Below are 18,589 nucleotides of genomic sequence, written 5' to 3' on the forward strand. Positions count from 1 at the left end.
ACGTCAGGTGTGGAGAGGCAGGTCAAGCGTGGAATACAGCACAGCACGGCTACAGCAAGCACGACACTAGATTCAGGAACAGGAAACAGGAACAGGAAAAAGGAACAGGAAACCACTGGGAGCAGGAAACACTAGGGGGCCATTGCAAGACAGACTAGGGATACAACAACAAAGCTCAGGCATAGAACTAGGGGGCTGGACCCCTCTTATAGTCCAGAGTACACACAGGTCAAAGGTCAGGAACGAGGTCCGGTGCACGTGCTGCCCCTTTAAGAGCGGGCACAAGCGTGCGCGCACACCCTATGGGATCTGAGGAGGAGGCTGGGGCCAGCGCTTGCCGACTCGTGGCTGCGGCTGTCAGGGGAGGAACGGAGCTGACAGCCCGCAGCCACGGACATGACGCACTATGTACAGGGGGCTATGTGTGGCACTATGTACAGGGGGCTGTGTGTATGTGGTGTTTTAAAGTGTGTGGTATTATTATATTCAGGCGCGCAGTGTTTGGTGCTATTATATTTAGGGGTACAGTATGTGGCACCATGATAACTTTATTTTCATTTACAGGTGTGGAAATGTTGGAAAAGTGTCGAAGACATCTGAGTGGCAAATTCTGCAGAAATCAGTCATGGCTGGGAGAAGTCGTCATGTGCTCTGGACCGGATGGAGAAGAAAAGAGGAAGAAAACTACTAGAATCTGAGACGTCGTCACATGTGAGTCACTAGATTTATAGAGAATCTGTCACCTGTCCTGACATTTTTATTATAGGAAATCCTTGTATTTCACAAAAAGTCTTCCTGCAGTCCAGGACTGATAGACAATTCCCCTTGTCAGGAGGTCGTGTCCCTGCACAGTGTGAAACTGTCAGTATGTAGGGATACAGTGGCGCTGCCTTGAAAGGTGATTGTGGTGCTGGATGTGGTTTGTTCGTCCTATTATGAGGCCAGTTAGTTCTTGCTGGTTTTCACTTGGGCCTTCTTCTGAGCTTTTCGGGTGGGGAGCTGTTGAGTTCGAGTAAAGTTCGTCCTGAGGGTGTCTTGTATGAAGACGTGATTTGGGATCCAGAGTCGGTGAGGATCTAGCTTCGGGCATCCAGAACAGATCAGATAGGAAGGGGAGTGTTGGTTGCATTCTCATCCATTACGGACAGGCTGATCTGTCTAGTTTTTGCCTTCCACTCCTTTGATTGTCTCATGATTACTTGATAAAGGGGTTCTGTTTCTCCGAAATGTGTTGTACCTCAAGAGACCCTCTATCTCTCTTTTTTATGTAGATTCTATTGTTTAAGACAATAAAATATATATATATTTTTTCTCAAAAACGTGTTGGACTCGTAGAAGTATTGCGCCTGGATGGTGTCTCTTTTTTTTACAGTGGTTCCCACCTGGTTCCCATTGTTTTTATCTACCTACCTTCACTCCTTCCAGAAGTTTAGGATTCCTGGCAGTTCGGGGCTGGTTTTTGTCCATGTTGATGGGTCCTTTCTGTCTCGCTTTCAGTTTCTGTCTATCCTCCAGAAGGCTATAGTTAAGCTAGGGGGGCTGCAGGGGAATTTGGGACCCATTCTTTCATAGTGGGGGCTGCCCCCAAAGTGTCTCCTTTGGGTGTAATGGTTGAGAGTGTGAAGAACATTGGTCATTGGAAATCGAGTGCCCATAAGAGGTATGTTCGCCCAGGGCGAGTTTGGGTGCCAGAGGTGTGAGTGGAGTGAGTGACTGGTGTGTGGAGATTGGAATTCCTATTGTTTCAGATGGAGTATTTTTTAATCCTCCTTGCTTTTTTTGTATGTTTCTTTTTTTCCCTCCTCTGCATCCTCTGATCTTTCTTTTCTTTTTATAGGCTTGGGTGAGTGTATTTGGTTCGGTAGGGCTCGAAAGTATTTTGTGATAACATGATTCCCTGTGGATATTGACTTCTTTGGGGTGTGTATATGAGGGCTGGTGTTTGGAACTGGAGGGAATTCTAAAATACAAACATTTGTCAATGTGCTGCTTGGAGAGGGATTTGGTGATTTCAATTCAGGAGCAAACAAATTTGGACTAGGTCTATCTGTATTATTGAGATATAATACTAACAGAGATGAGAAAGCCGGCTCCGGGCGCACGTCATTATGAAAGGGTGTACCTATCCAACGGAGGGTAGTATTGGTGCCGTCTGGTGAGTCGTAGGTGGTAAAAAATGTATTATCAATGGAATTGGTGTGATATATCATATCTATGTGTGATGGTTCAGACGGGGCTTTGTGAAATAATGGGGGTAGGTTTATGTTGGGTGGGATCCAGGGTTCTGCACTCTTAAGTTCTGGGTCTATTTGTCTGATGGTATTGTGGTGGACAGAAACTTTTGTAGTATTATCATTGTATTTGTTATGAGTATTGCTGGAGACTTTATTTTCGTGATGAGATATAGAGGTGCTTCTTCTATAGGTATTTTTGTTGTATTTTCTCGTATTTGTGTTTTTATCTTTGTCGGATCTAAGGTTTTCATATGTCCGAATGTGATGGTTCTGAAATGGCTGTTTTTTATGTTTTTGATCAGCAGATCCCATGGTTGGTGTGTCTGAAGATTGACATGCATAATCCTGTCGATCTCGTTTGAATTTGGCTGCTTTTTTTTCTATTACATCTCTTTCTAATCTCGTTAGTCTCATTTTTACGGATGACTAAATTTTTTAAAAGTCCGGATGTTTTTTGTATAATTCTAGCTTGACCCATGTAATATTGAGGAGTTTAGAAAAATGGTCTGATAGTGACGTTCTTTTTGTAAAAAGACGTTACATCATACCCCTAGAACATATAGTCATGTATTCTTTCCACTCTGAGGAAAAATGTACACTACCGTTCAAAACTTTAGGGTCACTTAGAATCTGAAAACATAGAGAATGAACACATGTATAGAAAAAAAATTGTCTATTATCGCAGATATATAGACGATCTCTTTCTTATCTGGTCAGGTACTGATGAAGAAGCTAATAGTTTTATAAAAAATGTAAATAAAAATTAATGGGGAATTCAATTCACACAAAGTATATCTAAAGAAAGAATAGTATTTTTAGACCTAGAAATTAGTAATTCTGGCAACAAATTCATAACGAAAACACATTTTAAGTATATTGACAAAAACAGTTTCTTGAATTTTAAAAGTGCACATTATAAGCGATGGACAACAAATATCCCACATAGCCAATTCAGAAGGATAAGAAAGAACTGTTCTTCAATAGAAATATATAAAGAACAATCCAAAATTCTCAAAGAAAGGTTTGAAGAGAAAGGGTACCCTCAAAACCTGATTAAGCATGCGTACCAAAGAAATCTGGATACTTCCCAAGAAGTATGCTTATTAGAAAAAGTACATGCAAAACACAATAAAGAAATCCCGAAGAATAATTATTCTAACAACTTTATCACAACTTTTAATCATGAGCACAACGCCATCAGAGGCTCATTACAAAAACATTGGAGCATACTTCAAAATGACCCAATTTTGAATAAGATTATTCCCCCAAAACCTGGTATAACATTCCGTCGAGGGAGAACAATTAAAAATATATTGTCACCCAGCAGACTGAGGTTAAATACCTCTTTTTCCATCTCTAACCATCATCTTAAACCTGCATGTATTTATAAATGTGGGAAAAGAAATTGCTTATGCTGTCTAAGCATAAATGCAGGTAAATCACAGGTCATGTCAAACGTGACGAAAGAAACGTTCCAAATAAACACCTTTATGACCTGTGAAACCGATCATGTAGTCTATATGATCGAATGTGAGTGTGGATTACAATATGTCGGGAGAACCACCCAGACATTGAGAAGTAGACTAAATGGTCACCGTTTTAATGCTAAAAATGGGTTTTTAAAACATAGCCTTTCAAGACGTCTGCTATATAATCATGCATCAAATTTTAATAATATAAAAATCTCCCCCATTGAGCAAATAAACCCCAAAATACATAACCGAATTTCCCTCCTGAACAAACGTGAATCGTTCTGGATATTTAAATTTGAAACGTTGAGTCCAAATGGACTCAATGAAAAAATAGATCTAGTTTAAATCAGAAACTATATATAGAAAAAGAATTTCACATATTCTTAGCAAGTGATAAATTATCGGAATTTACGAATAGCTCAAAATAGAATAAAACATAAACAAAATATTTTAAAAGACATTGTTTAATAACTTCTACATCATAAAAAACAAACATCAGATGAGTTGACAGAGATAAAACCTCAAAAGATCTAATATGAATATCCCTCGCGGACATGCAGCAAAATATAAGAGCTTCTTTCCCGACAATTAACAAATCAACGAATGCGAACCAATAGGTACAATGATAGAAATGTTTTCTATAACAAAGCAATCCATTCCTAATATAGAACAAGAGGACAGCATAAATTCAGACACAATTACACAAATTAAATAAGAAACAATACCTGTGAACACATATTTGCCCATTCCAAGGAGCTTCTTTTTTTCCAAAGTTTGTTTCCTTGAAAATCACGAGGAAGAGGTTTCCTACACGTATCCACTCGACGCGGTTACAGCTCCAGAGGCAAGCACAGTGTGACCAAGTCCAAAAAGGAATAAACATCTTAGAAGCACAAAAGTTAAGTTGTGCTAACGACATAGCACAACTAAAAAAGGTGAGCTCCATTTCATCTTCTACAATTGAATTTTGTCATCTGTACGTTATCACCTTAGGGGAGCGCCGTCTCTTCTCTTTTTTTTGTCTTTTTGCAAGTACTTCTATTTTAGAAGCAGTTTTGAAAAAAATATATATAATTTTTTTAGCAATTTAGGAGACTTACAACTGTTATAATAATTTAATACGTTTTGAAGTACATTTTTTTTTCCTGCACCAAGCCATGTTTTCAGAGGCTCATAGGTGTCCGAATGATGGAAACCACCAAAAATTACCCCATAAAACTACACCCCTTAAGGTATTTATTAAGGTGTGTAGTAAGTATTTTGACCCCCACAGCTTTTTTGTAAGAATTCATGCAAAACAGGTGCAAAATAAAAAAAAATTACTTTTTCTACACATGTATCATTTTAAAGACATATTTCTTTGTAAAGCGAACATGAGAATGAAGAAACACACCCCAAAATCTATCACCCTATTTCTCCTGTGTTCAAAAATGCCCCCAGTGTGGCCCTAATACGCTGCCTGGATACACTAGACCCCTTAACCCCTTAAGGACGCAGCCTAGTTTTGGCCTTAAGGCTCAGTGTAAAGGATCTGCCAGGCACAGCTTCGGGGTTAACTCCCATAGGTAATCAGTCTGCACCTGAATCTACGTCTCTGAGACTGACTCCATCTTCCATCACTCAGGATGGCAGGCTTAGGAGTGGGAGAGCCTATCGCAGCCTGGCCAGATGGAGCTAGCTCTCGCCCTCTGTCTATTTATACCTGCCTTTCCTGTTCCTCCTTTGCTTGTGATTCTTTTCGTGTGGTTTCCTGGCCCAGCTACAGCTCCTAACTATTTGATCCTGCTCCATACTGACCCTGGCTTACTGACTACTCTCCTGCTCTGCGTTTGGTACCTCGTGCTCTCCTGGTTTGACTTGGCTCGTTCACCTCTCTGGTTGCTCACGGTGTTTCCGTGGGCAACTGCCTCTTTCCCTTTGCTTTGTATTCCCTTGTATGTTTGTCTCGTGCACTTACTGAGCGTAGGGACCGCCGCCCAGTTATACCCCATCGCCTAGGGTGGGTCGTTGCAAGTAGGCAGGGACAGAGTGGCGGGTAGATTAGGGCTCACTCGTTCGTTTCCCTACCCCCGTCGTTACACTCAGAGCCCATTTTTCAAATCTGAGATATTTCACTTTATGTGGTAATAATGTCGGAATGCTTAAACCTACCCAAGCGATTCTGAGATTGATTTCTCGTGACACATTGGGCTTCATGTTCGTGGTAAAATTTGGTCGATATATTCAGTGTTTATTGGTGAAAAATTGCAAAATTTAGAGAAAATTTTGAAAAAATAGCATTTTTCAGAATTTAAATGCATTTGCTTGTAAAACAGACGCTTATACCACCCAAAATAGTTACTAGTTCACATTTCCCATATGTCTACTTTGGATTGGCATCGTTTTTTGAACATTCTTTTATTTTTCTTGGACGTTACAAGGCTTAGAACATAAGCAGCAATTTCTCATATTTTTAAGAAAATTTCAAAAGCCTTTTTTTTTAAGGTACCTCTTGAGTTCTGAAGTGGCGTTGAGGGACCTATGTATTAGAAACCCTGATAAAACACCCCATTTTAAAAGCTAGACCCCTCAAAGTATGCAAAACAGCATTTAGAAAGTTTTTTTTAACCCTTCAGGCATTTCACAGGAATTAAAGCAAAGTGGAGGTGAAATTTGCAAATTTCATTTTTCTTGCTGAATTTTCGATTTTATTCATTTTTTTTCTGTAACACAGAAGGTTTTACCAGAGAAACACTACTAAATATGTATTGTCCAGATTCTACAGTTTTTAGAAATGTCCCACATGTGGCTCTACTGCGCTCGTGGACTAAAACACAAGCCCTAGAAGCAAAGAAGCACCTAGTGCATTCTGAGGCCTCTTTTTTATTAGAATATATTTTACGCACCATGCCAGGTTTGAAGAGGTGTTGAGGTGCCAAAACAGTAGGAATCCCCCAATAGTGACCCCATTTTGGAAACTACACCCCTCAAGGAATTCATTTATGGTTGTTGTTACCATTTTGACCGCACAGTTTTTTCACAGCACGTATTTGAATTGGGCTGTGAAATGAAAAAAAATGTCATTTTTCCAATTAAATGTCATTTGTGATCAAAATTTCTTATTTTCTCAGAGAATAAAATACTCCATTTTGTTGCCCAATTTCTCCTGAGTGCAGCAATACCCCATTTGTGGTGATAAACTGCCGTTTGGGCTCATGGGAGGCCTCAGAAGGGAAGGAGCGCTGTGTGTTCTTTGGAGTGCAGATTTTGCTGGTTTGGTTTTCGGGTGCCATGTCACATTTGCAGAGCCCCAGAGGTATCAAAGCAATGGAAACCCACCAGAATTGACCCCATTTTGGAAACTACACCCCTCAAGGAATTCATTTATGGGTAATGTGACCATTTAGACCACATAGTTTCTTCACAGAACTTATTTGAATTGGGCTGGGAATGAAAAAAAAATATATTTTTTCCAATAATATGTCATTTTAGCTCAAAATTTCTTATTTTCACAAGAAATAAAATACTCCATTTTGTTTCCCAATTTGTCCTGAGTGCCGCAAAACCCGATTTGTGGTGATAAACTGCTGTTTGGGCCCATGGGAGGGCTCAGAAGCGAAGGAGTGCTATTTGTTCTTTGGAGTCCAGATTTTGCTGGATTGGTTTTCTGGTGCCATGTCGCATTTGCAGAGCCCCAGAGGTATTAAAGCAATGGAAACCCACCAGAAGTAACCCCATTTTGGAAACTACACCCCTCAAGGAATTCATTTATGGGTGTTGTGACCATTTTGACCCCATAGTTTTTTCACAGAACTTATTTGAATTGGGCTGGGAATGAAAACAAAATTATTTTTTTCAAATAATATGTAGTTTTGGCTGAAAATTTCTTATTTTCACAAGAAAAAAAATACCCCATTCTGTTGCGCAATTTGTTCTGAGTGCCGCAATACCCCATTTGTGGTGATAAACTGCCGTTTGGGCCCATGGGAGGGCTCAGAAGGAAAGGACCACCATTTGGCCTACTGGGGATTTTCTAGTGCGAAGTCATGTATGCAGAAGCACCTGAGGTACCAGTACAGTTGAAACCCGCAAGAAGTGACCCCGTTTTAAAAACTACACCCTTAAGGCATTCATCTAGAGGTGTAGTGAGCATTTTGACCGGAGACATACACCCCATAAACTGTAATGTGGGTTCTCCCGGGTATGGCAATACCCTACATGTGGCTGTTATCAGCTGCCTGGGCACACAGCAGGGCTCAGAGGGGAAAGACGAGGGGGGATAAGCTGTGCGGAGTGCATCAGGGTAAGTAAAATTGGGGTAAATTATAAACCAAGGGATGTATGATAAATTTTAAAACACTCTTTATTCGGTACACGTGTCACATTGATATATTGTGTCATCCCTTATAGCAGACTTTGCACCTCTTTTGACTTTTTCCCTTCTTGCCAGTTTGGGGAACTTCTCCTGGAAAGTGTTGCCGCCCTGGTACGATGCGTGTGGCCCCGCTTCCAGAAGTACTGGGTGCCCCCCCCCTCCTTCTTGGTCCCTAAAGATTAGGTTCTTTATAATCACCTCTTGAAATTCCAGGAAAGTTCCCCTCTGGCCTGCACATCGACGTAGCACGTACGCATTGTACAAAGCCATCTGTATGATGTGCCCGGCCAGCTTCTTATACCACACCGCATGGCGCTCTAGGGCTTCAGGATTTGATCTGACAAGTCCATCCCTCCCATGTACCTATTGTAGTCCAGGATGCAGTCTGGTTTGGGGGTGGCCTTTCCTTCATATATCCTAAACCTGTAGGTATACCCTGATGCACTCTCGCACAACTTAGACATCTTCACGCCATACCTTGCCCTCTTACCCGGCAGGTACTCGCGGAATTGAACCCTCCCTTTAAAATGTACCAGGGACTCATCAATAGAAATACACTTCTTGGGGGTGAATGCTTGGGAAAACCGGGCACTGAAACGGTCTAATAGGGGTCTCCGTTTATACAAACGGTCAAAACTGGGGTCATCTCGGGGTGGGCACGGCTCATTATCAGTATAATGTAAGAAGCCAAGTATTGCCTCATTCATTTATTTTTTTAGGTTACAGTTCAGTTCTGAAGTTGCTTTGAGGGGCCCATATATTAGAAACCCCTATCAAACACCCCATTTTAGAAACTAGACCCCTCAAAGTATTCACAAAAGCATTTAGAAAGTTTATGAACCCTTTAGGTGTTTCACAGAAATTTAGAGCAACGTAGAGGTGAAGTTTACATTTTTTTTTTGTCAGAAAATCCTCTTTATTCCATTTTTTTTACAACACAATTGGATTTTTCAGAGAAACGCAACTTAATACGTATTGCCCAGATTCTGCAGTTTTGAGAAATATCCCACATGTGGCCCTAGTGCGGTAATGGACTGAAGCACCGGCCTCCGAAGCAAAGGAGCACCTAGTGGATTATGAGACCTCTTTTTTATTAGGCACCATGTCCGGTTTGAAGAGGTCTTGTGGTCCCAAAACATTGGAAACCCCCCAAAAGTGACCCCAATTTGGAAACTAGACCCCTTGAGGAATCCATTGTAGTTTTCTTGGGGTGCATGCGACTTTTTGATCAGTTTTTATTCTATTTTTAGGTGGCGTGGTGACTAAAAAACAGCAATTCTACTATTGTTTTTTTAATCTATTTTTTTTACAGCGTGCACCGTGCACTATAAATGACACATTCACTTTATTCTGCGTGGCGATACGATTACGGCGATACCAGATGTTTTTTTTTATGTCTTATGGCGTTTGCACAATAAAATACGTTTGATAAAAAATCATTCACTTTTTGTGTTACCTTATTCTAAGAGCCAGAACTTTTTTATTTTTCAATCAATAAAGCCGTGCGAGGACTTATTTTTTGCGTAACAAACTGTAGTTTCGATCAGTACCATTTTTAGGTACATGCGACTTTTTGATCTCTTTTTATTCCATTTTTTGGGAGGTGAAGTGACCAAACAATTGTGATTGTGGTACGGTTTATTATTATTTTCTTTTACGGCGTTCACCGTGCGAGATAAATAATGAAATAATTTTGTAGTTCAGGCCGTTTCGGACGCGGCGATACCAATTATGTATAGTTTATTTTTTTGTTTATATACTTTTATTAATAATAAATGACTGATAAGGTAAAAAGGGGGATTTTTACTTTTAAGGGTATGTTCACACGCTAGCTGTCATTTACGTGTGAAAAGGCAGACTGTTTTCAAGAGAAAACAGCTGCCTCGTTACACTCGTAAATGCTCCTCCTCGCATTTTGCGAGGCATCTGAGACGCTCGTAAATCTTGAGCTGTGCTTCATTGAGTTCAATGAAGAACAGCTCAAATTACGTGGCAAAGAAGTGCCCTGCATATAAAGAAGAGGCTGGACGCAGCCTGCAGGGCTTAAGGGGAAGCCTCCATGACCGCCCTGGTAGGAAAAGGGTTAATAGGTGAGGGAGAGTTGGAGGGAGAGTTGGAGGGAGTTGGAGGAGGGACAAGGAGGAGTCAGGGGGCCGTTGCGGAGCTTCCCGCTGTTATCGGCATTGAGCCGGAAGCAGCGGGAGGAGTAACACAGGGAAAGACAAGCTCCCACCCTCCCGCCCTTGGTTTGTTACCCCTGTGGGTCTTTATGTACGTCCGTCTATGAGTGTGGTGTTTTATTTGTGTGCTTATTTAACATGTTTTTCCTTTTTCCGGAGTAGGTTCTGTTGTCATGGCAGCTGGCGGGGGGAGTCCTTGAGGCCAGTCAGTACAAAATGGTGGGGGGGTCGCATCGGGGGTATGCGTACCCCAAAAAAGGTACATGGTTGAAGACTTCATCGGGTGTTATCCCTTTGAAGTGGTCTTCTGGTGGAAGGTATATCACTTGAAGGCTTCATCGGGTGTTATCCCTTTGAAGTGGACTTCTAGTGGTCGGTATATCACTTGAGGGCTTCATCGGGTGTTATCCCTTTGAAGTGGACTTCTAGTGGTTGGAGCCATCTGCAGAGGTGAACGGTGCTTCCGAGCTGGTTGACGGCTGGAGGTAATTAGTGGTTTGCAGATGGCTAACTCGGTGTGTTCTTAAAAAAAGGAATATCTGAAAGGGCTTCAAGGACTACCTCTGCTCGGGTTAATGTTAACGTTAAAATTGTTATTTACGATTCTGACCCATGTTGGGTCATGTGAATTATTAGGAGGAATTCTCTGGTGGATTCCTAACTAGTTATCCGAAGGTTTCGGATTTAAATTGTTTTTATAAAACTGTGAAATTAATAAACGGCTGCTGTGGCCATTTCACATCCAACCTCGGTGTCACGTGTCTTTCCTAAAGGTGGGGGTGGAGGGATAGGAAGGGATAAGTGAAGGTTCACTAACACACGACTCTACTTAGGCAGGTCATGTATATAAGTGCCCTGCAGTTCTTTGTCGAGGCAGTCCATTTACGTGTCGTCGTTTGACAGCTGTCAAACGACGACGCGTAAATTACAGGTTGTCTGCACAGTACATCGGCAAACCCATTCAAATGAATGGGCAGATGTTTGCCGACGTATTGCAGCCCTATTTTCAGGCGTAAAACGAGGCATAATACGCCTCGTTTACGTCTGAAAATAGGTCGTGTGAACCCAGCCTAATACTTTTAAAACTTTTATTTTCTTATTTTTACACATCTTTTTTTAACTTTTTTTTTTTACTGTATTACTTTGTCCCACTAGGGGACTTGAGGGCAGGAGGCCTTGATCGCTATTCTAATACACTGCACTACATGCGTAGTGCAGTGTATTAGAACTGTCAGCTACTCACTGACAGCAAGCATAGTGGGTCCTGACGTTGTCAGGACCCACTAGGCTTCCGTCTATGGCATAGCCAGACGCCATTGTTTGCTGTCCGGTTGCCATAGTCACCATCGCCGGCCGCTATTGTGTAGCAGGCCGGCGATGGCAGCTTAACCCCTAAAAAGCCGCAATCTCTATAGAACGCGGCTTTTAAGGGGTTAATCAGCGGGGACACAGCGATCGGTCCCCGCTGTAGGAGCTGTGACAGCTGCTGAACAAGACAGGAGCTGTCACAGCTCCTGTATGTGTCGGGAGGACGGCCGAAACGGCCGTTACTCCCGAGACGTACTATTAGGTCATGGAGCGCGAACGCTATAGTTACCATGACCTAATAGTACGTCCAGGAGCGGGAAGGGGTTAAAGGGAATGTGTTTTTTTAGTTAAACAATTAGTGTATAGGTGATTAAACATTGTTCTAATTTTTTTTATTTTTTTCACGAGTCAGGAAATATTATAAATTAGATTCTAATTTATAATATTTCCCAGTGCTGGTCACTAGATGGAGCAATTCCCAAAATTGCAGCATTGCATGTGGTAAAGCAACCACATTGCTTTATGCTGCAAAATTTGAGAAAACTCACTCGCTCTAGTGAGCTCTCAGAATCCCCCCTCCTTTATCCTGGCTAGTGCCGGGAAAAACGAGGGGATTGAACGGTGAAACCTCCTACACTGTGTGTCGCCATTTTTTGAGCTAACACACAGTGTAGTAGGTTAACACACAGTAGTAAATACACAGTAAAACACGTACATACATAGAAATCACTTACCTGCTCCTGCCGCCGCCCTTCCCTCCGGTCCGTCCGCTCCGTCTGCTACCTCCGCTCCAAGTGCACAAGTCCGGAAACCGCGACCGGAAGTAGTAATCTTACTGTCCGGCCGCGACTTCCAGTCCACAAGAAAATGGCGTCGGACGTCACACAGTTCAACTTGGACTGTGTGGGAGCGGCGCATGCGCCGTTCCCACACAGACGGCGTACAGCATAGTGGATGGAACGGGCCCCGTTCGCATTCACTATGGGACTGTATGTGCCGTATTCCATGTCTGTATGTGTCGTTAATCGACACATACAGAAATGGAAAAAAAAATGGCAGCCCCCATAGGGAAGAAAAAGTGTAAAAATAAAAAAAAGTAACACACAAACACACAAATAAATATACAATTTTTAATAAAACACTAAAATCAAATTGATCTAAATATTTTTTTTTTTTCGTGACACTGGTCCTTTAAGGTATTTATCTAGGGGTGTAGAGATACACAACGCAAAAATGTAAAAAGGATGAATTAATGGGAATTCTCAGATAATCAGGATATATATTGTTTTATGCAAATGTTTAATACATTTTTTTAAATGAAGTGATAGAAAAATATATCTGTGTAAATCGGCTGATGTGTTAGAAATATATTGCATTCTTATCTTGGGGGGCCGTACAGAAGAAAAGCGACGCTATTTTCTAATAAGGGAGGCATGTGCCTAGAAATGCATTTGACAGTCATATAGACAATGTCTTGCTAACAAAGCAGTTTTTAGACATTTGTATCATTCTGATGCCGTTGTGAACAGCGTTCTGGTCTGATGTGTAACAAATTATATTGGAAAAAATAATCTGTACTGGAGTGAAGGGCAATATATACAAATGGAGGAAAATGTATCCAACTATGTTGCAAACGCGAGTCTGTTCACTAGATAGAAGAACACCTGCAGGGCTGCCATGACAAGCTTTTTTCTTTTCTGTAACTGGTTGTGCAACGTCTCTTTGGCTCCATCAATCCTTATGAGGGACGAATGTGCCAAGTGACGCGGTACACCATAACAGGCCCCTGCCCGGCAAGATAGGAACCGCTATGTGCACAAAACAACCAATCACCTACAGAATATATAGAGGGGCAGTGCCCAAAACCATCTATAGGAACAGTAAAGGATCACTAATCCCCAAAATGATGTCAGTATTTCCAGAAGAACTGTAACAAAGCCCATGGTGTATTGATAAGGAACAGCTCGATTATTAGAGATCCTCCAAATAAAAAAAGATCATTCCCGTATCCGGGTACAGAATTAGGAATGTAACAGCTGTTTGTTTCAGGACATAGTCATGAGAACAGTCAAAATAAAAAAATTGTGGATGTGGGATTTTGTACTGGAAAATTAATTCTATGACTTAATCACCCACAAATAAATAAAAAAAAATAATAAGGGGTAAAATTTGTTTCACGGGTCTGAAAAATATGTGCTCTACAACCTCTCCCACAAGAAATAATCCCGACTTGGAAAGCCCACAAACTAAAAAGAAAATATAAAGAAATTGACTCCCTAAAAATACCCCCCCACCCATTTTTTTTTGTGTTAAATGCTAGTAATTTGAAACCGTGTGAAAGGTTTCTAAACAGGGGTAGTTACAAAGGGCTGGTTTTGATGGACACATGGGGCAATAAAAGTGGGTATCCCTCATCCTGCCATGCTTGCTACATACCCGGCACCTTTTTTTGGGGATATTTTTGGGTCTCAGTGGAAGGTGTAAAAAGTGGCGCTCTGAAAGCCTGCGCATATCCTTAGATTCACAGGATTGTGCAGGTATAGTGGACTCAAAAAGGAGATGCTCAATGACTTTCTCCTGAAATTGAAGAAAAGTGAGCGTTCCTTTTTGAAAATAACAAAACTGTTTTAGGTAGCAACCCGGATGAGGTAGATTGCTACCTTTTTGTACCAGGCCTTATTTTTGCTCTTCACCAGGTAAGGCTGAAGCACCTGGTCGGAAAGGTCTACACCCCCCATAAATTTGTTGTAGTCTGTTACACAGACAGGTTTCTGCTTGCAGTGGTAGCCCTCTCTCCCTAATTGCCACAGTGGTGTCCGTGTGTACGGTGGACAGCATGTAGACATCCTTCCTGTCGGTCCACTTCACTGCAAGTAATTCCTCACTTGCAAGGGCCATGAATATTCCTGTTTCCAAATGCCTGGACACCAACTGTTGTGGGAATCCCACTCTGTTCTTCCGTACTGTCCCACAGGCCCCTGTATTTGCAGCATGGAGGGCTTTATAAAGGGCAGCACCTGTATAAAAGTTGTCTGTATAGACGTAGTACCCCTTGTGCAGAAATGGCTCCATTAGGATCCACACTATTTTGCCAGAGATGCCAATAGTTTCTGGGAAGCCTGGGATATGAATTTGGCGGTCCCTGCCTTCATATATTTTAAAACCGCAGGTGTAACCCGTTGTGCTCTCACACACTTTGTATAATTTCACCCCATATCTGGCTCGTTTGGAAGGGATGAATTGACGAAAAGAAAGCCGGCCTTTGAAGCTCATGTGCCATTCATCTACAGACCAATTTTTGTCAGCGGTGTACAAAATTAGAAATTAATCATTTAGAAGGGTGATTAATGGCCTTAATTTATTAAGCCGATCATAGGCTGGGTCACTTCTTGGGGGGACTTGGGAATTGTCGGTAAAATGCATGAACCGCATTAGGGCCTCATAGCGGTTTCTGGACATCACTGCTGCAAATACAGGGGTAGCGTGGACAGCACTAGAAGTCCAGTAGGACCGGACAGATGTTTTTTTTTAACCAAACCACATATTGAGGGTAATGCCTAAATTTTTTTTCATTTCTGGGACACTTGTGGGGTTCCACATTCTTGAGTATATACATAGTTACATAGTTAGTACGGCTGAAAAAAGACACATGTCCATCAAGTTCAACCAAGGGAAGGGAAAAGGGAAGGAAAAATTTCTACACATAGGAGCTAATATTTTTTTGTTCTAGGAAATTATCTAACCCTTTTTTAAAGCCATCTGCTGTCCCTGCTGTGGCGGCTCCTGCGGTGACTATTCCATAAATTCACCGTTCTTACTGTAAAGAAGCCTTGTCGCCTCTGCAGCTTGAACCTTTTTTTCTCCAGACGGAGGGAGTGCCCCCTTGTTTTTTGAGGGGGTTTTACAAGGAACAGGATTTCACCATATTTTTTGTATGTGCCATTAATATATTTATATAAGTTAATCATGTCCCCCCTTAGTCGTCTTTTTTCAAGGCTAAATAGGTTTAATTCTTTCAATCTTTCCTCATAACTTAAATTCTCCATGCCCCTAATTAGCTTCGTTGCTCTTCTTTGTATTTTTTCCAACTCCAGGGCATCCTTTCTATGAACTGGAGCCCAGAACTGGACTGCATATTCCAGATGAGGCCTCACTAATGCTTTGTAAAGTGGTAATATTACATCCCTGTCCCGCGAGTCCATGCCTCTTTTAATACACGACAATATCCTGCTGGCCTTTGAAGCAGCTAATTGACACTGCATGCTGTTATTGAGTTTATGATTTACAAGTACACCCAGATCCTTCTCAACAAGTGAATCCGCCAGTGTAGCTCCCCCTAGGACATATGATGCATGCAGGTTGTTGGTACCCAGATGCATAACTTTACATTTATCTACATTAAACTTCATCTGTCAAGTGGACGCCCAAACACTTAGTTTGTTTAAATCTGCCTGTAATTCATGAACATCTTCCATAGACTGAACTATATTACATAGCTTGGTGTCATCTGCAAAAATAGAAATAGTGCTATTAATCCCATCCTCTATATCATTAATAAATAAGTTGAATAATAGGGGTCCCAGCACTGAACCCTGGGGTACACCACTTATAACCGGTGACCATTCAGAGTAGGAATCATTGACCACAACTCTCTGGATACGGTCCTTGAGCCAATTCTCAATCCAATTACAAACTATATTTTCTAAACCTATAGTCCTTAATTTACCCATTAGGCGTCTATGGGGGACAGTGTCAAATGCCTTTGCAAAGTCCAAAAACACTAAATCCACAGCGGCCCCTCTGTCTAGACTTCTGCTCACCTCTTCATAAAAACAGATCAGGTTAGTTTGACAACTTCTGTCCTTAGTAAAACCGTGCTGGCTGTCACTTATAATGCTATTTATTGTCACATAATCCTGTATATAGTCCCTCAATAGCCCCTCAAACATTTTCCCCACGATGGATGTTAAGCTTACTGGTCTATAATTACCCAGGGAAGACATAGAGCCCTTTTTGAAAATAGGCACCACATTTGCCCTGCGCCAGTCCCTTGGCACTATACCAGTCACTAGAGATTCTCTGAATATTATGAAAAGGGGGACAGAAATAACTGAACTAAGCTCTTTAAGAACTCTAGGGTGTAACCCATCTGGTCCCGGGGCCTTGTGCACATTTATTTTATTTAATTTAGCTTGGACCATCTCTACATTCATCCAATTCAGTATATCAACTGATATATTAACAGCACTGGCACCGGCTACATCAGCTGCTCCTTCTTCAGTTGTATATACAGAGCTAAAGAACCCATTTAGTAACTCTGCCTTCTCTTGATCCCCTGTGATCAACTCCCCATTACCATTATCTAGGGGTCCTACATGTTCAGACCTGGGCTTTTTTGCATTTATATGCTTGAAGAATTTTTGGGGATTTGTTTTACTATCCTTGGCCACCTGCCTTTCATTTTGTATTTTTGCTAATTTTATTACATTTTTACAGATTTTATTAAGCTCTTTATATTTTACAAAGGCTACAGCTGTACCCTCAGATTTGTATTTTTTAAATGCCCTTTTTTTGTCATGTATTGCCCCTTTCACAGAAGGTGTAAGCCATGTGGGGTTTAATTTGAGTCGTTTATACTTGTTACCTGTAGGAATAAATTTTGCACTATAATAACTCAAAGTAGATTTGAAAATCTCCCATTTATCATTTGTTCCATTATTTGACATTAGTTCTTCCCAGTCTATATCCTGAATTGCAGCCCTCATCCTGGGGAAATTGTCTTTCTTAAAATTAAATGTTTTTGCCCTCCCAGCCTGCGTTTGTTTTTTACAGTATAGGTAAAATGTAACTATATTATGATCACTGTTACCGAGGTACACATCTATAGCGACTGCTGTATCTACCACCATAGGACTATGGGGTTCAGCGGTAGAATAGGAATCGTCACTGTCGGGAAAAAGTTCTGAAGCGGTGTCAGTTTCACTTTCAGATATGCAAAAAAATGGGACATAGAATGTAATTAAAAACACAGAAAAGGCCATACTCACAGATTAGGTGGTGGGTAAAAAAAACCCGTTCCAAACAGGACGCAACCAGGTCAGAGAATGCTGTTGAAGGAAAGTGCCCAGGTGTGTTTAAATAATGATAGCCGCTCCCACTAACCTTGAGGGGAGTGGTGTGTTGGGCATAGAAGTAAATGTATAATAATAATAAATAAATAATAAAGTACTGTGTATAGTGTACATATGAGGTATAGGGGACATGGCTAAGTGTAGTGTGTAGAAATCAGGGCTGTGAGTGAAACAAAACGTGAGTGTAGTGTGTAAAACATGGAGGCATAGTGTTTGGATAGTGAGGCACAGCATATATCGCCGAATAGCAGCCTATTTATAACGCCCATACTGTAAGAGAGCGGGCTGCCCTGCATGCAATGCCAAACATCCGCACACCAGGCTATCCCAGCATCATAAGACCCGGGCGCGTCCTGAAAAAAAGTATGTACAATGTAAGTAACCATGAAAAAACATGGGGTATTAGTTGTCGTTTTGGCCAAAAGAACGCAAGCTCGTTTCACTTTCAGAACTGTTGGAACATAGCAAGGCGTAGGCTTGCTTCGCGCTGTACAGTCTCTGAGACATTATATTTATAGATATGTATGTATGTATGTACAGTATATATATATATATATATATATATATGCCCTATAAGTCCTATAAGAACCCTAAGGCTGGGCTCACACACCTTATTTACGGACGTAATTCGGGTGTTTTACACCTCGAATTACGTCCAAAAATAAGGCTCCAAAGCGCCGGCAAACATCTGCCCATTCATTTGAATGGGTTTTACGATGTTCTGTGCACACCGGCTGTTTTTTTAGGCGCCGCCTTTACACGGCAGCGCTTTAGCCTAATGTAGCGCCAAAATAAATGATCAAAGCTCCGTTCTCTCAGTTACCGGAGGTAGTTGAGGGTTCAGAGCAACAACCAGAGACCATAACGAGTGGTCTCTGGTCACGTGATCGCCGTGATTCGTTAAATCACG

This window comes from Rhinoderma darwinii, chromosome 4 (assembly GCF_050947455.1).
Source record: "Rhinoderma darwinii isolate aRhiDar2 chromosome 4, aRhiDar2.hap1, whole genome shotgun sequence".
In the NCBI taxonomy this organism is placed as follows: domain Eukaryota; kingdom Metazoa; phylum Chordata; class Amphibia; order Anura; family Rhinodermatidae; genus Rhinoderma; species Rhinoderma darwinii.